We start from the raw sequence: 21,178 nt of genomic DNA, 5'->3' as shown, positions 1-21,178 counted from the left end.
TGCATGTGTCCCTGGGAAACATTTTAGCACTTAGTCTTGTATGCAGTTTGGCATTAGTCATGAAAATATACTACATGTATTCATGGATGGATTACGAGACAAAGCGCCCTTGGGCACAGACATGTAAAAGCCCCACCACCCCCACACACCTCCTATATAAGAGCAAGACACAAAATGCTTGCAAATGACACGACTGCTTTGTGTGTTTTTGTGGTCATTTTGCATTTCTTTAAAACCATTTTGTCGTGCTTTGTAGTTGGTTTATATCTCTCTGTTGTCATTTGGTATCGCTTTGTTGTTTTGCGTCTCTTTATGACCATTTTGTGTCTGTTTGTAGTTATTTTATATCTCTTTCTAGTCATTTGGTATTTTTTATAGTCATTTTGCTTGTCTTTGTGGGCATTTTGTGTCTGTAGTTGTTTTACATCTCTTTGTAATTTTTCGGTATCTCTTCATTGTCATTTGGTATCTGTCTTTTTACGTGTCTTTTTACGTCTTACTCTCTTGTTTATATCGTAACCCATCGTTTATATCTCCTTAACAGTATACAGCTTGGTAGGTTTTCGTGGTTTTGTGTCTTTTTGTGGTCATTTTGCTTCTATTTCTGGCAATTTTGTTGCTCTTTTAGTTGTTTTATATGTCTTAGTAGTCATTTGATATATATTTCTAGTCATTTGGTATTTCTTTATATTTTTACTATCGCTTTGTGGTTTTGCATCTCTCAGTTGTCATTTTCCCTTGTGGCTCTTTGTAGTTGTTTTATATCTCTTTGTACTTGTTCAGTATCTCTTTCTAGGCGTTTTGATTCTCTTTGTGGTGATTCTGTGGCTTTTTTAAGTTGTTTCATATCTCTTTGAGGTCATTTGGTATTTTTTTTTATAGTCGTTTGCTATCTAATTATGGTTTTGCATCTCTCGGTAGTCATTTTATTTGTCTTTGTGGCCATTTTGTGGCTCCTTGTAGTTGTTTCATATCTCTTTGTGATTGTTTGGTATCTCTTTATAGTTGTTTTGATTCTCTTTGTGGTTTTGCATCTCTCAATAGTCATTTCGCCCGTCTTTGTGGCCTTTTTGTGGCTCTTCATAATTGTTTTATATCTCTGTGGAATTGTTTGGTATCCATTTGTAGTCGTTTGGTACCTCTTTGTGGTTTTGTGTCTCTTCATAGTCATTTTGCTTCTCTTTGTGGCTCTTTGTAATTGTTTTATATCTCTTAGTAGTCATTTTATATCTTTTTCTAGTCAATTGGTATTTCTCTATAGTAGTTTGCTATCTAATTGTGGTTTTGCATCTCTACGTAGTCATTTTGCTCCTTTCTGTGGCCATTGTGTGGCTCTTTGTAGTCATCTTGAATGGCTTTGCACTAGTTTGGTGTGTCTTTATCATTGTTTTGATTGTCTTTGTGGTGATTTTGTGGCTCTTTGTAGTCATTTTATATGTCTTTGCAGTTGTTTGATATCTCTTTGTAGTTGTTTGATATCTCCTTATGGTTGTTTGGTATCTCTGAGGTTTTGCATCTCCTTTGTAGCTGTTTTTCTAACAATCACAGTGGCCTAAGAGCCAAAGAGGTCAGGGATTCGGCCTGCTCAGTAATCTAACCATGCACGTATATCAGTATTTAAGAAGAAGACGAGACTTCATTTAAACAGATTGGAGGCTTAGTCATACACTAAACTCAGTTGGCACTCAAGAATCCATTTCTATAAAAATTTACCTCAGCCTCCAATTGGCATGACATGTTCACGTAATCTAAACAGGCTGTGTGACTGATGCATCTCAAAGTGGGTTCTGAGCTTGAACAGGAAACACATGTATTCACCAAAGCACCTTCATCAGGGCTGTTGAGTTTAATCATATTCTGAGCAGCTTCTCTCACCATACCTCGTCTTTCTTCAAGAAACCCTTAAAATCAAGTTTGCTTCGCAGTCAGAACAGTTTATCGTTGGTTCGGTGCCCACAGAGACAAACAGTCCCTCACACCTTGTGATCAGAAAGATCTGTCAGCGTTTTCTCTTAATGCTCTCTCCCCGGTGTCCTCTGAGGGGCTCAAGCTTCTATTTATTCCTGGTGGTTCATTTGAGCTTAATCACATCGCACCAACTAGCAGCCACCTGGGGACGGGCAGAATTAATGAGTGTGAGGGACGGCCAGCAGATGGATAGGGGACCAAGGACCCTGCTAGGAGTGTGCAGAGAACGCCTGCTGGTTAGAAAAAAAAAAAAATTCTCTCCCTCTCGACTCAGTCACACGGAGAGTAATGACAAGGAGAGGCTGTCTGCAGGCTGACTGATTGTTCTGAGCTGTCCACACCTCCGAGAAAGTCTACAGAAACACTTCAGGGTCTGAGGAAGCTGGCATCCAATATCTATCTCACTAGTGGGACCTAAGAAAAACCACACTGCATAATGAAACATGACGGATATTAGGATTAAAACCTGTCTGACACATACAGGGGTCACCACCCCAGGGCTGGACGAGTCAGAGATGGTGGCTTGGATTGTGTATTGTCTTTGATTTTTCATGGATGTATTCTGTGATAAAACACCAGGTTATTTGATCTCTGTTACAGAGCAAGGGACTGAGAACAATCTAACCACTGGAGATGACCGATAGCAGCTTGGCTCCACTCATTGAGTTGAATTCTTGCAGTAATTTTTTAAAAACTTGTCATAAATAAACGGAAGTTGAGTTATCTTACCTTCCTTTGTACGTACAGTTTGTGGCCAACAGACAGTTCAAGGTATAATATTACCTTGTCCAAAAGAAATTTCACCATGTTTGCTTACAAAATCTAAAATGCTGTACAATATTACTCAGATTTTAATGTCATTGCAAAGGTAACCAGTGAAATTTAGAGCTGACAACAAGATTTTACTTTTGTTTTTAAAGCACTGAACCGACTCCGGCATATCTGAGTGACCTTTTACACTACTGCTGTGTTCCTTGTCACTGCGGTCATCTGACAAGCTTCTGCTTTCCATCCCATTTGAGACGTAAAGGTGACCTTGCTTCTTCTGTGGCCGGGCTCAAGTTGTGGAACTGCTGCCCTCTAAATGTTCGATTAGCTGCCAACATCCACTGTTTTACTGCTTGTTTTCTCTGGGCTGTACCTAAAAAATCTATAGCGCCTGGTCTAAAGTGCATTTAGGTTGCGTCCAACTCCACTTTGATAGTTAAATGGCACATAAATCCAGGCCCAAAATGAAGCGCAGCGGGCACAGGGGTTGTATTTAGTCCTTTAGTGAATCATAGATGTACTTAGGTGTAAACATGACTTCAACCAATCAGATTGTCATCTCTCACTCCCTTTAAAAGCAAAGTGTGCCTGCACCTGACACATTGCTATTTACATGGCAGATTTGGCAAATTGGAGAAGCGAGCGTTTTCCTACTGAGAGTAATTCAGTAAGAGCAGTAATGGCACTGCAGCAAATATCATGGGTCCTTGAAGCAGCTAAACTAAAAGCTGTAGATTTAAACTTGACAGAGGAAACAGAACGAGTCCTAGCTTCTGAAATTATCAGTGAAATTATGCTGCTCCTTGTGTGTAAACATGTAAATTGTCTCCCTTAATATGGAGTCGGACAGTAGCTCTGCTGTGCTCTCTGCTATGTTCACATTTTACAGAAAGTTATTAATATTTTCCTTATTGATGATGTATTGTTTCACCCACCCTGTTTGTGACAAGTAGAGTGTACGTGTGTTGTGAACCCGTCTATGTAGGCGCATCTTGCTATCTAAATAATGTACCTTTAAAAAGCAGGAAATACTGCGTCATTACTACTTGAGACCAGGTTTTTGTTCCTCATTGGCGCAGTCGCTTGCTGCTGCCTAAGAGTAGGAGCTAGGGCTGCCCCCGACTAAGAATTTTACTAGTTGACCAGTAGTTGTAATTCAGAGTCCTTAGTAAACTCGTCGCCCGCATGTTTATGATGTTAATTTAATGATTAAATGATATATTTTGGTGGTTTGAGTTGAAGGTGTGAGAAAGAATAGTATCAGTAACGTTGTTAACACTGTGCTACATTACAGAGAAATACAACACCGTACTAATGAACCTTCATTAATATAGGCCTATATTTTATCTACAAGTGCACGTCACACACTGAGCGAGCCGCCTGTTAATGACGCTGTGGGCTAATGGGCATGTAGCTACTTCCATGTTTCAGATGATATGTCATGTTTGTAGTCGACCAATGAAGATGAGTTTACATATCACCTTGGGTTTGTCCTTCACCTTCTCAAAATGATCCCACACTTTGGATTTCCTGCCCGACATGTTATTAACTAGCCTGTGGAATAACCGCAGGTACCAGCCCTGGAAATTAACCTGACTCCTGTCTGACTGCTGAGCATGGTCACTTCCTGTGTCTGTCCTTTCAAATTAAAGTCCCCACATGGTCATATAGGTTTAGATTTATTTTGACAAGGTGCAGCTCCTAATAGAGTCTCACGTTTGTTTGTTAGTTTTACCAATGAAATCTTGCCGTTTAATGACCTTTCTGGTTGACTAACATTTGGTTGACTATCTGGGGGCAGCTCTAATAGCACTACACCAGACCACACCTCATTTTAAAACCTGCTCTCCCATGGGTGCACAAATGGGTATAGATACATTTGCTACTTACAAAGTGTGGGCACTGGCTGTAAAAATGTCAACTGCATCGCTCTGAAATGAGCAATGTGTCGCGCTCTGCACTGCTGTGTGTGTTATAGGTGTGTCAATACATGTTTTTGTCGTTTGTCAATTTCTGTACTATTATCCTTTTATCCAGTGCCGTGACTTGACTAAACTACACCAGCCACACTGTATGAATGTATATATGTGGTATAGAAAATCCTGCAGATGTACTGTCACTGCGCTTTGTGTTTTTAAAAGTGAAGGACAGTTTCAGCTGGAGAGAGACTCCTATTGAAAGAGAGTTTCTGTGCAGCGGCTTTGCAACAATACAGCATGTTCTTATTTTGATATAACATTTAATGAAAAAGAAAATAGGCCAGATATGTACCGAGGCTCTTCTTCACTTTTTCTAAACAGTAGGAAGAAGTTTTTCGTACACACAGCTTCCCAAGGTGACTGTTTGGATTCAGTTTGCTGTCATAAAAGTGTTTTATTTACTCACACGTAGCCTGAATTGATTTTGATGCAGAAGATTATACACAGCGCCTTTATTACTGTACCTGTTCTCTCTAATATATATCCAGTGGTAGGCAGCCTGACACTTTAGTGTAATGAATATGAATAGTGTTCTGTGGTAATTTGATTCATGTTACCTGTCTAGAGGCCTCGTCATGGTTTGTGCGCACGTGGCAGATCTCATGTCACATCAATTCACGCAGGTACAGAAGGCATTATGTTCTCCGTCATCATTTCAGGAGACACAACAGCACGATATAAATTCAGCCCATTTACCAGACAGAGTATCACCTGTCCTACTTCTGTCTCTGTGTTAGGGGAGCTGTTTTAAATATTGTCTCGAGATGGTTCGGCAAATGTCTTAAAGTCAATTTTACTGCCTGACTCACGGACTATAATAATTTTATGAATTCCAATGTCATTGAATATAATAGGTCACTTTGAAACTTGTAATATAAAACAAATGTTAAACTTTATTTGATGATTAACTTCACTTTTTCTCCTTTTTTCCATGTGGATTCTCGTCCTCCATCACTTCACAACTTGCTGTGACCGAATCAGGTAAGAGCAGTGTGTTCCTCTTCTCTGCCTGTTGAAAATACATCATGTATTTACTGTTTGTCTGCTGCGGCCTTGTTCACATTGTGAGAACGGAGCAAAGTTTGAACTTCAGACAGCAAAAACCCAGTGGATTACGTGCAATAAGAAAATGATTTTATGAGTTACAAGTTTCTGAAATTGTATGCTTCATATGCAGTGAGGCATTATCTAATTTAATATGTGCTAATTTGCAGGCATTTCTAAAACAGAAATATGAACGTTGCATAAAACCAGGTTTAAAACTCTTGTGTCATTGTATTGACACATTGGAGTCAGAGGTTTCTGTAAAGGGAATTTGGATATTTCTTTTTAATACCCAATAAATCTGAAAATACTGTTAACAGCCATTAAAAAAATCAATTTTCGCCATGTTTTAAGTAATAAAATGTGATATAAATCTGGCTATGAATGAGATATGAACAAACCCCTCTATTAAAACCTTCAGAATACAGACATGAATAGAACCTGAAATGTATGGTGTATGTTGGTGCTACTGAAATGGAGATTTCTGGCTCAGAGTTATGAGACAAAACAGAAGAAAATTGATTTTAAAAGATGTGTATTGCAAAGTTAGGGTAAGACACTTTAGGAGAATAGGGTTAAAATGTAACTTATCAATTAGAGATGCACTAATTGTGAGTAGCAATGTTACAAAAAACTAGGGATGCAAAATAATGCATGTTAACAGTATCGACCGATAGCGGCTTTAAAAGGAAGTATTTGAATCGGCCAACATTCCTTTTCTTATTTTTGCACAATGAATGAATATTACATGCATTGAAAAGTATTGTATTTCATGTCTCCATCTGATTGTGGACCGTCACGATCAGAGTAAACATGCATAACGTGATGTTAATTCCACTACAGAAGAGACTTGATGATCACTAAAATTAGGTGGGGAACTAAAGTGGATATATTGATATAGGTATCGGTCATCAGCTATAGCTGCTTTAAAAGCCTTTTTATGATATATGATACATCATAATACCCTCTCTGATATCTTTTTTTAACTTCTTATTATTATCTTTTTATTTTTGAAATGCAGTGTTACCATATCTTTTGTCAGTGCAGATCAATATACAAACAGTGAGAGAGACATTTGTATTGATTCATATTCTATTTCTGTCCATTTCCAAAGGATGGCTATGAAAAAGGGGATATAACAAAACTATAAACGACCAGAGAGGTAGAGATGAAGGCTAAAATGAAATAAAACAGAGTTAATAAAATGTTTGTAGCAGTGTGGCGTCACAATTTACACATTACAGTGCAATATCTGGACACAGAAGAGAACACAGTAGAGAAAAAAAGAAAACTTAATTAATAAAAAGTTAAGGATGTTCCTTCAAATGATAATCTTAACAAAGTCAGGTCGCAAAGGTTTGACGTATTGCACCCATTTTTCCCAGGCTTGTATGAAAATGTCCATCTGAAGGTGTACAGAGAAAGTGACCTTTTCCATCATGTAAATCTCTGTTGTCCCTCTCTAATCTGTAAAATCTATTTCATGTTGCTGTGACAACATCAACAAATGTCTCCTTCAAACAGCTGGATTTATTCAAGTTGCTCACCAAAACTAAATTTTAGGAGATCACATTGAACACATCATAAAAATGTTATAATTTACCTTGCTCTTTTTTACCGAAGAGATATTGAACACATCATAATGTAGTTAAGTGCAATCTCCATAATGAGTTAGTTCCATCCATCAGCTGCTAACAGCTAACGTAAACTAGCTCTCCTCCTGCAGAGTTCAACAAGGACTTGTTGTCCACAACGTAGCATTATTAGGGAAACAAAGGGGTGCGTCCCCTGATGCTTTGATAGTCAGTTTATGGCGTTCTTTAGTCCTGAATGCATCCTGGGGAGGATCACTGATCATTTTAGCTTGTGCAAAAATGATGTGACACAGCACAAAACCCAGGACCATGTGTACTTCGCGGCCATTCGTTTTTCATTTCGAAATAACAAATTGAAACACAGAAAACCAACCATTATCCGTTTTTGGTTTTGAAATGACCAAACGAAAAAGGAAACAATCTGTCTCCCGTTTTTTATTTGACAATAAAGAAAAGAAAAACGGAAAACGAACGTTATCCATTATCCGTTATCCGATTTAATTTGGGAATTTAAAAAAACCCTGTGGGACACTCCTTTCTCTATTTATCTAAAACAACTCGGAGATAACTTTGGAACAGGAGTTGCCGACTTGACTGAAATTGACGTCACTTTGACAGAAAACTGGCGGACGAAAAGGAACGTTTGGTCCATGGTAATAAAACTTTTTATTAATTCACGTATTGCATATCATTTTTTTGCGGCCATGTAATGTGTATTGTGGTATGCTGTTAGTTACTGTCCATGTGGAGTGACCTAGATTAGTTATAAAAGTTATTTTTAGCATAACATGTCAGATAAAGCAATATTCTAGTAGTTACAGGAAATGTACATGCTCTGTATGTACATTTCAAAGCTCTTATGTGCTCCACGAACGACCCGTCAAGAGATGTGCGTCATCAGAGAGCGTCAGGCGGCACTGGGCCCTGGTGGCAATATGTCTTTGGATGAATATGCAGGTTTTATTGTGGAAAATAGAAGAAATGGAATGTTCTGTGTTGATATCACTGCTGCGTTATGTACCCAGTTTGGAACGAGACGGGGGTTTTCTAAAAGGAATGTGCGGAGGTGGTGTGCTGAGCAGGGGCTTACTGGTCACAGAGAAGAAACGAACAAAAAATAGAGAAAGGAGTTTCCCCACAGGGTTTTTTAAATTCCCAAACGGGAGACGGATCGTTTTTTTCCTTTTTCGTTTGGTCATTTCAAAACAAAAAACGGATAATGGTTGGTTTTCCGTGTTTCAATTTGTTATTCCGAAACGAAAAACGAATGGCTGCGAAGTACACAGCCCCCACTGCCATCAGTGAATGTCATCTTATTTGCTGATAAGCCGGTGGCTGTCAACAAGGCAAATATCGGCTGATACCGATGTGTGGGTGATAAATCGATGCATCCTTGTAACAAATTTCACCAAGAAACTTCCCCCTGCTGATGACTTAGATTAAGACTATTGTTATTTACATTGCAAGTTTCAGAAATGTAACGTTTAGTTTTGCAAATGAGGCATTTTCTTATTAAATGTGCTTCTTTCATAAACAGTATTTTGGATGTTTCCTCTCCACTAGTCTGAGAGAAGACATGTTGTGGCTGCAAAACAGCCCAAATCTCAAAATTGACCAGCGCATGAAAACAGTGTTTCCACCTGTGGCGTCTCCCCTCAGTTGTAGCACGGCTGTGTGTATTTTCTTCACTGCCTGCCTTTTTGCCACTTAAAAGCCAGTGGATGTTTTTTCTAAGTAGGTTACCTCAGCATGCCCGCCTCTCTGAGCTGCAGCGCTGTGCTGGAAACGGTTATTTCCCTCTCGTAACGTCCTGTTAGGTCCTGTAGTGATTCGACTGTCTAGAGCAGAACATTGGCAGCCTGTCTCAGCCCCGCTGTTCCCTGAAAGGGAAATTTAACAAAAATCTCCCGGGGCCACCGCAGCCCATTGCTCCGGAGACCGCTGTGGGGTTGTGATCTCAACCTACTTTATGACCTGTCCACAACCAATTACATACAGAGCTAGACAGACTACAAACCCCAGGGACCCGAGGGTGCCTTATAGCCTGCGAATGGAGACCTTTTGCAGCTGCTCTCATCCAGCCAGTTAATACGGCGCTGTAGAGGAGCATCGTGCCAGTTTTCAAGGACAGTCAGAAGTTAACTTGGCCTCTCTGCGTGCAGGCAGGCTGTCTGATTGGCCTCAAGTGCACCAACTACAGCCTCTCCACTGTGTATTAAGTACAGCCACTCCAGCATCAATCATACTGCCATATACAGCTGGAGAAATTAGGCCATATGGTTATACATTACATTAGGTCCTTGGTAATCATATGTATGAATGGCAAGAGTTGTGTTTGCTGTGTTGTGTGTGACATTGTGCTGGACGTCCTTGTGCTTTCTGTGTCACAGTCAAGTTGCTGCTGATGGATAAAATGAGCAGGTTTCAGTTTCACTTTGTGAGCTGTTGCCTTAGCAGCATTAATGGTAAATCCAACCCTCTGAAGGCTTTTGTGTACTCCCAGAGAAATGCTGCTCTGACATTATGAAAGTGGCAAACAGCTTTTTGTTCTGTGTGTGTGTGTGTGTGTGTGTTTGTATGTTACACACTTTATAAACTTTACAAATCTGGCAGCCCCACCTGCTTCCTGTAGTGTTCGGCCAGGTGGGCAGAGCTCACAGCGCCCTGCAAATTCTTTTCTGCAGATGCCAAAAGGCCTTTTTCACGGGAGACACTTTGACATGTCACAGTCGCAAAAGCACAGGTGTGAATAATAAAATTAATAATGGCCGAATTCTATTTAGCTGCTTCGGTTTCAGGGTCCTGTTATTGTGCTCACCGGGCCACTGTCATGCCTCACTGCGACACTTGAATAGACCGGAGCCATTGTTAATGTTATTAGCGCTTCTCCTACTATGATAGGTCAGAATTTTGACTGTGAAAAAGACCTATTGCCTCCATGTTGGCAGTGGTGGAGAGGTGCAAGGGTGGAAAGTGTGACTGAAACTGGGATCCAGTTCTGAGAACCAGCCCACTCTGCATTTTCAAATCAGTGTTCAGCACACACTCTGGGAAATACTGCTGCGGATGTGTTGCCTGTAAATGCCATATTTTATGTTCTGGAGGCTGTTCAGCTCAGTCAGCAGAGGAAAATGTTGGCATTGTACAAACCAAGAATATGTTCCATTTGCACATTTCATATGTATCTTATCAAGTGTGACACAAAGGTGAGATGCTGCCAAGTTGCCGACCACTGTTCAAGATCAACAAACAACATTTCCAGTTGTGATTTAGTGAGTTGTTGCTGTGTTTTCAACTGCTCAAGGCACCAAAAGTGGATGGTTTGCAGTGACCTGTGGCTAGATTTTCAGCAGCTTTTTAAGCATGAAAAGCATTTGATTTTTTTACCAAGACGTCACTGCTTTTCCTGACAGAATAGTGCCATAAGATGCCGCAGTTTTTTACTGAGACATTGCTACCTTTCCTGGGAGGATAGTAGCATGAAAAGTGCACCGCGCTCACGTGTGTGCACTTGCGCGCGAGACCAGCAAAAGCACGTGAACACACATGAACGCGGTGCCCATGTCTCACGGTCTTGCGCAAGCGGGCACACGTGAGCACGGTGCACGGAGAGGCAGTTAGAGCTACAGGCTACAATGAGGCTAAAAACAGAGTTTAAATTACGTTTTTCCAAACAACTTTTTATGTCGGGGCTTCAGGACACTTGGATCACTACGGACGAGCAGTATGGAGATACTTTGTGGTTTCAATTATGTGTTTTTGGACATCTGAATCTGGGGCGCCGTCAGCCTCCATTAGGTGGAGTTGTGTTGCTACCCACTCTCCCCTTGGATCTCTGCAAGGGATGTGAGGACTCTAAAACTTCACCTGAGCCTCCCTCGGCATATGGGTGAGTAGATAATGGCTGAATTTTCATTTTTGGGTGCACTATCCCTTTAAGCCAAAACATGTTTTCCTAGCCATAACCATGTGATTTTTTTTTTTTTTTTTTTTTGCCTAAACCTAAAAACACATTAACCACAGTGCTACATAATAACGTGCAAATGTATCTGTGGTTTGCAGAAACATACAATGCAACTTTAGCTCTAGCGATTGCCTTCATAATTTCATTTCTTGCACCAAAGACCAACTCGCTTTAAATTCAGGGAAATGTAGACGCTCTAGAAAATGTACATTTTATCTTTCCTTGACATTGCGAACGTGTTGTGTTCTTCTGTCTGAGTGTGTTTTCCACCCTAAGTTCTTTGCAGATACTGTAATGTGGCTGGTTGCAGTTAAGTAAGAACCTTGTTGTTGTTGTTAGAGAGTTTCAAAGAGCCCAGTTACACCCACGTAAGAGCTGAAAATGACTTCTTCTCCATTTTCCCTAAGAAACTATGTAAAAATCAAAGGATGCATGTGTGGAAATACCTATTTCTCGGTGCTGGTGTGGAGTCGGACATTAGCAGAGATGCGTGTTAGGAAACAAACCCCTTCAAAGAGCAAAGAGTCCGGTAGGATCATGTGTTGCAGCTCTTTGCATCATCATCATGGATAGAGCTGTGTTCCAGAAGAGTGTTTGGGGATTTAAGAAACACAAAACGCGCCCAAGTTAAAACAGATGTTATTTTCTAACATCGTCACTCTGTTTGAAATGGAATAAAACACTTTGAGTCACACAGCAGCAGCAGCAGCAGCAGCAGCAGCACCATATATTCCCAACAGAACGAAGAACTGTGTGTGACACTGCTTTTACTTCTTGACAAAACAACCTGCACAGTGTATCTGCGCAGTCACCAGGATTGAAATCCCCAGAAGGCGTCAGGATGATTGATGCTTCTCTCTGTTGATTGCCTTCCTCTTTTCTCTCTCTTTCAACCAACTCAGAGGCCTGAATGCAGCCTGGAAATGAAAAGACAAGCCATTGGAACCACTCCGACACTGATCTGACGTCACGGCTCTGCTTCTCTCTCTGTTTCTGAAAGCTACCTTTTCTCAAAAATGTAGACAGCTCTGACGTCTCTATTTTGACTCGGCCTCTTCCTTTTGCTGCGTCTGACACTGTGTATGTCTGTCTTTGTTCCATCAGACAGTTTTGCAGCACGGTGAACCTCTCGCATGTAATATTTATGCGGAGTATAAAGGCTGATGGTGTGTCAAGTGGCCAAACGACATGTGAAAAGAGTCTTGTGTGAATATATGCAGCGTTTGCAGGCTGGATTTGACACACAGTGATATCATGGCACAGAAGATGCAAATCTGTGATACCCCTCTTCTCGCCTCCTCACCTCTGTCTGTTTTCTATTCTTCTTCATTATTATTCTCATTCAAAAGCACCCTACAGCGAACTGCATTCAGTATGGGCCGGCGTTCCAACATTTATCCTTGCAGAATTCAATTACTGCTCTTCCTTTTTGCCTTTCATTCTGGCTCTCATTCATCCAAAACCTTGAAAACGCTTTTATCATTTTTCATAACAATGCCCCAATATCATAAATCTGAGCCCGTGTGCATGTCTCACCGTGCTCGGCGTGATTGTGCCGGGGGGCAGGAGGATAGGACAGATATAAGTGGCATCAATCACAGGCTGGTTCATCACTACGCTCACCCTCATACAAACGGCGTTTACAGCAGCGCCGTGCACCCCCCACCAGTTGTTAGTGTTTACAACCTGCGTCTGCTTTTCTTTTACGGCAGGCTTTTTATCTCCTTTGTGCTTTATCAGGCGGAGGGACCCTCCTGTTGGCTGCTTTCTTATCTGACCCCGGGGTCATAAATGAAAACTGCTATCCCTGTTGACACAAAGACAGCTTCATCTCAGGGTCTGACTTAAAACATCTCAGTCATTGTTTTGATGGTATTTACTGGCTTTTATTTTTAAATTGAGTTTTATTCGTTGCCCCTCTACCTCAGTATTCTGGAGCTGGATTTTAATTTAATGACAACAAAACATTTTGAACCTTTTAAAGTAATAGCTGCTAAAATGTGGCTGTAATTTATCAGAAGTTATAACAGAAAAAAAAATTACAAAATACAGAAAGTATTACTGTGTCGTAAAACAACTGTCCAGCTGAGTCAGTGTGAAAGTCCATGGTGCAGGCAGGCAGTCCAAAAATGCATCTGAGGCACTCTGACTGTAGTTAAAAATCCTTTATTAATACATGGATAAACCAAAGTGTTTCAAGTCTCCATCAGGGTGTAAAATGCACAGGAAACAGGTGTGCAATTTAAGAACTCGTGTAGTGGTCATGTGACACAGATCACAGGATAAATTGATTAAGCTCTACTAGACAAAAATCACATTAAAGGAAACTGCAAATGAAAATGAAGTAAGTGTATACTATGAGTAATCCAAATACCTAGTAATAAGAAAAAAGAGGTTTTATCCCAAATAAGAGAGAAAGAAAACCACAGTGAGTGCAACTGCAGCAATTAGTATTTTAATCGATTCATTGTCAACTCCTGAATGAACCGCCTGCTGATTTAATAATTGATTAATTGGTTTGAGTACATTCTTAAGAAAAAAGAAAGTCACATTTCTCTGATTCCAGCCTCTTAAATGTAAAGATTTACTATAGTTCCTTTACTCATTATGACAGTTAACTGAATATCTTTGAGTTGTGGACAAAACAAGACATTTGAAGAAGTCATCCTGGGCTTTTGGAAACACTGATCACAATTTTTCACCATTTTCTGACATTTTATAGATCAAAATCAAATCAACTTTATTTATATAGCACATTCAGCTGAACGAGGTGCTGTACAAAATAAAAGAATGACACACAAATATAAAACAGAATAAAACTGGTAAGAACAATTACAAACCTGAAAAGATAAGATGAAATGCTAAACTATTGAAAACCATTGCCATTGAAAACAAGTTCGTCTTAAGATTTGTCTTAAAAGTGTCAGAGGAGGTTGAGCATTTGATTAAGAGGGGAAGGCTATTCCAGAGCTTTGGAGCAGCGACTACAAAGGCATGGTATCTGTTACACACCAGCCTCGATCGTGGAGAGGTTAAAAGACAATGTTCGGAGGATCCAAGAGGTCGAGAGTTGGAGTAGGGGCAGAGACGTTCAGCAATGTACTGAGGTGCCAGCCCATGTATGGCCTTAAAAACAGATAAAAGAACCAATCAATCCTGTATTTGATGGGTAGCCAGTGCAGGGATGCTAGCACTCGTTTCTTGAAGATGTTTCGCCTCAGCTTCTTCAGTTCTGAATGACTGGTACAGAGTTGCAGACTTTAGGCTTTGAAAATTATTGTTAGTTTCAGCCCTAATTTGTATGTTAATATGCAAGTTTAGTGCGTCAAATGCATGAATGTGGAGTCTATTCATGACATAGTCAAAGGTTTTTCGGCTACGCTAGCAACGTTGCTCTAGGTATGGCGATGTCAGTCAGTCCCCCGGTAATTGCAATAACTCGTCCACTGTTGTATGGATTGTCATGGAATTTGGAACAGACATTGATAGTTTCCAGAGGGTAAATCCTAATGACTTTGGTGATCCTCTGACTTTAACTCTCACACCACCAGCAGATTGATCTTTCTGGATCTGAATGAAAGCTCAAAGCGCCACCACCATAAGATAAAAACCAAGTCCCTTTTTCTAGCCCAGCGTGGCCACACATTTTGATAGATGCAGTTTTAGATCTCTAATGATATGGGAATGTCTTGCATTAGCATTCGCAAGCTTGGTGTTGGTGGAGTTTTTAGCGTGTTTTCTGCCCTATAGTCCCCGTGAAACAAAAGTTAGTGTCTCTAACTTCTGTACTGTGACATATTTCCCAGTAAAAAATGAATGTCAACAAAGGTTTTGCACTGATATCCAAACACACATCTCTTCATATCTCTTTCCATATTGCTCTGTTAGCTAGTAGCTACTACGACCCACAAACAGTGATGTGTGGTTTTATCGGACCAGTGTGGCAAACTAGTTGCCTGAAGTCTCAGTTGATTGGATGAACTTCTGTAAAGTTCCCTCAGTGCAGGATGAGTCCAAAAAATAACACCACCTCACTTGGTTTTACAGATAAGGAGTGATTCTGATGTAAAAATACTGATTTTTTTGGACATATATTTGGCACATACAAGCGATAAATGATCAGTTAACACAGGATTAAAACTGGGGAAATTTATTTGTCATAGACTTGCACCTATTACAATTTTTTGGGCCGATACCGATTTCCGATTTGCAGAGTGTTTGGATGGCCAATTCCGATTTTGGCCAATTCTGATTTCATTTTTTTCAAACCACTTTACAGCACACAAGATATTGCAATATTTTCTATCTTTACTTTATTAGAACATTTTAACCAAGCTACAACCAGCTTTTCAATAATCATCTCAAACAAACAAACAAAAACAGTGACACAGGTTAAGAAACATTTTCCTTTTTGCTCAAATATAACTTCAGGTGCAGTATTAAAAAAATAAGTAAGACGGGCATAAATAAATAAAAACATAGATAAATGAGATAATAATTCTTGGTGTGTAGCATTTGTGGGTAATTTCTTGAATAGACAAAAAAGTAAAAATATCTCACGCAGGTCTTCAGGACGCGCCTGCCAGTAAGTGCGCGGACACACGTCTCGTCAGTTTCAAGCGGCACCGTGCAGCAATGAGAGCTCCGCAGTTCAGTTTAACACAGACAATTAACAACTTTCGCCTTCTCTGTCTTGATGTGTGTGCATGAATGATTAAGGTGAGAAGCCGCCCATGTTTCACTTCCTCACATCGCCCAAGCCGTGAGTTGCACATGTGCGTGTGTGCACGCTGCTGATGTTACACAATGTCAATCAGGCTGTGCGCCGGGAATTTGACCGGCGTTTTTAAATCGGCATATTTTAGACTGACCGGCCGGTCGCAGGTCACAGCCGATCACGTGAAAACCGGCTCGATTCTGAGCACTGCCGATAAATTGGTGCAAGTCTAATTTTTAACTGTCTTTAACTGTGTATTGTGTCTTATTATTGCCCCGAAAGTTGAGCTTTCCTCTTATCTGTTAATAGAAAACTGTTGTAACAGCAATATGAAAATCTTGTGTTATAGTCTTTAAACTAACTTGAAAGAGACACAGATTTTAGCCAGAATCAGTCTGTGTTGTCTCCCAGTGAAGATTATTCTTTTAGCAAGATAAACAGCACTGCTGAATTTCCCTCAGTTTCCTCCATATCTCCCTTGCTGACTGATGGACGCCCAGACTTTGAGATGAGCTTTACTTCTCTAACCCTTCACAAACTCTCCTTCTGAGCTCCAGGGAAAGTTTCAGGTCTTTAACAATGTTGCCTGACCCTTCCCAAAATGTGTCCTGCTGTAGGGTTGCTGAATATTTCCACATCAGCCATCTTGATTTAAAAAAAAAGTTGTTTTTTTTTTCTAGGTTTCTAGTTGTGCTTGGATCTTTTTTATCACCAGTTGCAGCCACGTTTTGTGTTTCATTTATCTGTTGCTTTGACTGAGGCCAGTCATTCAGGTAATTCCAAAGGCTTTAATGACATATTTCACTCACAGTTGTTGGTATCCTGGCTGTGTGTGCCTGCCTCTCAGACCTTTATCACTTCATAATGATGTGTATTTTGCCACCATGTGAGGACCATATCAGTATTTTGGTGATGTATTTGAATAGAAGTGGAAATGTGTTTTAATTTTGAGTTATTGTGTCAGTTTCTGAATGAGACACTTTATCATCCACACTTTTCTCCCCTCCACCGTGACGCCTCTGTACTCCAGAATAGAAGAGGTCAAGGAGTCAGTGACCTCATTTGTGTGTCTTAGAAGTGATAATAATGAAGTGAAATAAAGTAGCTCCAGTTGTCTCTGACGGGGCCGGTAAATTTCATGCTAAGATAATTGCAGTGGTTTACACTCTGGCAGCCCATGTTCACTACAATGCAGTTTCATTATCTGTGTGTATTTGATCCAAAGATGGTGAGCAAAGTCAAAGCTGGCCTGAGGACGACAGAGGCAATTAGTTAAAAGTCGTTAACACAACAATGAGTGATGCCTCAATCCGAGCCAGGCTGTGTGATGAAAACTGGACTGTTGGGTAATGACGTTTCCTTCAGCGCCTCTTCTGTCTAATTGAAAATGTATTTATTCCTCTGAATTAGCGCCCGCTCTCAGCCTTCCCTCCCTCCCTATTAAGAAGATTGGCTGTGAACATTTAACTTTGTCCATCCACTTACAAGTGAAATGGTTTGGAAAAAAAAAATCATCATCGCCACGGGTTTGTGTCGGCTTGATTAAGTGGCAGAATGTCTTTGAAGTGCCAAAGTTTGATTTCCGCACATGTGCCGGCGTTTCCCCAAGAGGGGCTTTGCTGGGGCAGAGCAGGCCGAGATGTTGTGTGATGTCAGGCCATTTCAACTGAGCAAATTTAGTTTGTAATTGCCTCTCTCGCTTCTTCCCTCTTCACTGCTGATTCGAAAGAGGGGAGTGGTGAAGTTACAGATATTACAGTGCAGTCAAGTCTCCAGAGGAAAATATTGGTGTTGTGCGTTTGTGGAAACCACAAATATGTTACATTTGAACCATTTGTACGTGAAACATCAGCATTTTTGAAGTAATGCTGGTGGAGGGGATGACAAATGGTGTGCCACCAAGGCAAGACACTTGTCAAGCTGTAGACACCTGCAGACCACTGTTCGAGACCTACAAACAACAAAAACGGTTGTAATTTAGCAAATGCGTGTTTTACAGCGATTCATCACTGCTTGTCCAGCGGCTTTTTAGGCATCAAACACAGGTGTTTTGTAGCCACCTGTCACTGTGTTTATTTTCTGTGGCTTTTTAGACACCATACATTGGTGTTTTTTTTACAACCTTTTCCACGTGGTGGAGTGGCTTCATAGGCACCAAACTTGGGTGTTGTGTTGCTACTTATCACTGTTAATCTAGCAGCTTTTTAGGCACCAAGCGTGTGTTTTGTAGCAACCCATCACTGTTTTTCCAGTGCCATTCCAGACATCAAATGTGGGGGTATTGTAGTGACTCATCACTGTTTATCCAGCAGCTTTTAAGGCACCAAACGCAGGTGTTTTGTAGCAACCTGTCACAGTTTATCCAGTAGCTCTGTAGGCACCAAATGTGGGTGCTTTGTAGCAACCTGTCACTGTTTTTCCAGCAGCTGTTTAGGCATCAAATGTGAGTGCTTTGTTGCCACTGTGACTGTTTTCCAGTGGATTTTTAGGCACCAAACATTGGTGTTTGTAGCAAAGTGTCACTGTTCATCCAGCTGCTTTTTAGGTACCAAATGCAGGTGTTTTATAGCAACCTGTCACTGGTTTTCCAGCAGCTTTATAGGCACAACAACATGGGTGTTTTGTAGTGACCTATCGCTCTTTTTCCAGCCCCTTTTTAAGCATTAAATGGGAGTGTTTGTAGCTTCTGTCAGTGTTTTTCCAGGGCTGTTTTAGGCACCAAACGCATATGTTTTGCAGCATGCCTAAACATGATCACATGCAAAACACAACGTTGTTGAAACATAGTTTTAATGTTTCTATTATGTAAATGTAACATATCTGTTTTTGTTTTTGTTTTTTTTTGTTGCAAAAAGTACAATTCCAACATTTTTTGCTGGTGATTGGTTTGCATAGTGTGACCTTGTGTGTTTTACAATTCAGGACATTTTCACAATAAGCATTGTCTCGTGGAAGTATGTTCCTCTCCCCTCCTCCTTTTCCTCCTTTGCTACCTACAGTATGTTAACCAGGGCAGGCAAGCACGAGGTGTGGAGTGGAACAGATGTCATTATGCATGCCTCTGTAGATTAGCTAATCACAGGCACCACCTGGGTGTGCTGATTGCTATTAATCCACTATTGTAATTGAAAATTAGGGGTTGCACCGCAAAAGCATGCTGTCTCTTCATTGGCCCTAATAGAGTCCTTACACCTGCCTCCTGACAGACTTGTCATTCACGCTGAGAGCAGTAATACAGCATCAACCCCCCGAGGCGCAAAGCTATGGAAATACCCAGTTATTACAGACATAATTGTGATGGCTGCTATCTCTTATTACAGTGGTGCTACTTGATCTTTAATTGACCGTTTCACATTTGGTACAGCAGTGTTAATGCAGGATGCAGCACATCTACAGTTTCCCGAGGACATACAGTGTAACTGCACAAACCTCGCCCCCACAGTTCAACCATGAATATGAATCAGTGTGTACAGTCATAGATCATTAAGTGACAATGGGGCTGTTGTGGCAGATACGGAATGAAATATCTTTCATAAACAGCAGCACAACACAATGTGTTTCCAGACAGTGTCAGCATGTTAGCAGGCAGCACCCCTCCATGAGTTACCCACTAAAGGGAAACCCTGCATTCTCTGAATGATGCCCCGCCACCGAGGCTCAGCCCTCGTTTCGCTGCCAGCTCTTTGCTCCTTCTGCCATTGATAATCCTGTTCAGAAATGTTCTCAGGGAAAGCGGATTATGGCGCATAGTGGTATGAATTTCCCTACACTTGTATCTCACAGTTAATTAAATTTATCATTGTCTTTGGAAACGGTTGGTGTCGTCGTTCTCTTGACTCTCGCTGGGATGTGTGCTCTAGTGAAGGGACGTCCTGTCTGAGTAATTAAGCCTAATGGATTCCCTTCACCTGGGGCTTCACGCCCTTAATCTGCTCATTCACCTGTGGGTGGGTGTGTGTGTGTGTGTGTGTGAGTATGTAAGCTTAAATATATGGCTGATTGGTGTATCTGTGCTCAGGCATTTTTTTAAAGGTGCAGTCTATAGAATTTTATGGTATCTGGTGGTTAGGATCACAGATTACAACCAGATTAAACGTCTCCAGTGTGGAACGTGTGAACATGTGGTTAAGCGGGATTTATACTTCTGCGTCGACGCCTTAGCCTAATGTGCGCCTACCCAGAAATGTAACTACATGTCATGGTGACACAGATCTCCTGTTTATCTTTGTAAGCTGAAACCATTTCCCTCAGTGGAGACAAAGCCTTTATTTACTTTTATTTCACGGATAAGAAGCAATAAATTGTGAAGACAATAAAGCCTCCACAAGGCTAATTTGTACAATGTAAAATGCCATATGCTTGTGCTAATAATGTTAGCATGTTGTATTTGTTTGGAAAACATGTTTACTACAAGACATTGAACCTTGTGAGCTGTAATGGAGCTGAATTTTGTAACGTTACCTTTGCTAAATGTTGCTGTTGTCCCTGGCTTCATATGAGTAGAGGAAAAGTCTGCTAGCAGCTAGGCTAATTTATACAATGTAAAATGCCATAGGCTTGTGCTAAAAACATTGGCATGTTGTATTTGTGGGGAAAATGTGTCCAGATAAAGACAAGTGTTTGTCTGTGAATGCTGCGAGTTATAGTGAAGCTGATTTGTGTACTTGTGTTTGAAATTGTCTCTATTAAGCCACGTTTAATGTGTGTTTAATGTGTGTTTTGAATCATCTAATCTTTACAGCACTTCACAGAAGCCCACCGCGGACTAGTGTTTTGGAGGTGTAACTGCAGAGTGACACAGACACACCACCACACAAGTTTAAATGCTCACAACAGCGTAGGCCACATGTGTAGGCTACAGCCCAGGCTCTGCATAGAGCTGACGCACTAGTATAAATCCACCTTTAGAATTCCCTCAGTGTTGTTCAGAAGGTGTTTCTTTCAATGCTGTTGGGCACGTTGCAGACAGGCAGCTAACCCAGCACCTGGGGCGGCTGTGGTTCAGGAGGTAGAGCCGTCTTCCACGAGTCAGAACGTTGGGGGTTCAGTCTCAGGCTCCTCCAGTCCGCATGTGAAAGTATCCTTGGGAAAGGTACTAAACCCCATATAGCTACCAATATGCAAGTGTGTTTAGGTTGAGTAG

The 21,178-nt window shown here is 40.8% G+C and overlaps 2 protein-coding genes across 2 annotated transcripts in view; one reads left to right on the top strand and one right to left on the bottom strand.

Annotated features, from left to right (window-relative positions):
• Positions 1–21,178, top strand: part of magi3a (membrane associated guanylate kinase, WW and PDZ domain containing 3a) — a 199,109-nt gene that overhangs the window by 77,838 nt on the left and 100,093 nt on the right. The window lies entirely within an intron of this gene.
• cd34 (CD34 molecule) overlaps positions 3,970–21,178 on the bottom strand; it is a 286,734-nt gene continuing 269,525 nt past the window's right edge. The window contains exon 9 of the transcript XR_007449636.1: positions 3,970–4,217. The gene's annotated coding sequence lies outside the window, so the exon portion shown is untranslated. The remainder of the gene's footprint in view (positions 4,218–21,178) is intronic.

This window comes from Epinephelus fuscoguttatus, linkage group LG7 (genome assembly GCF_011397635.1).
Source record: "Epinephelus fuscoguttatus linkage group LG7, E.fuscoguttatus.final_Chr_v1".
Lineage (NCBI taxonomy): Eukaryota > Metazoa > Chordata > Actinopteri > Perciformes > Serranidae > Epinephelus > Epinephelus fuscoguttatus.
Note: the sequence above shows the minus strand (reverse complement) of the source record. Positions and strands in the feature narration are given on the sequence as shown.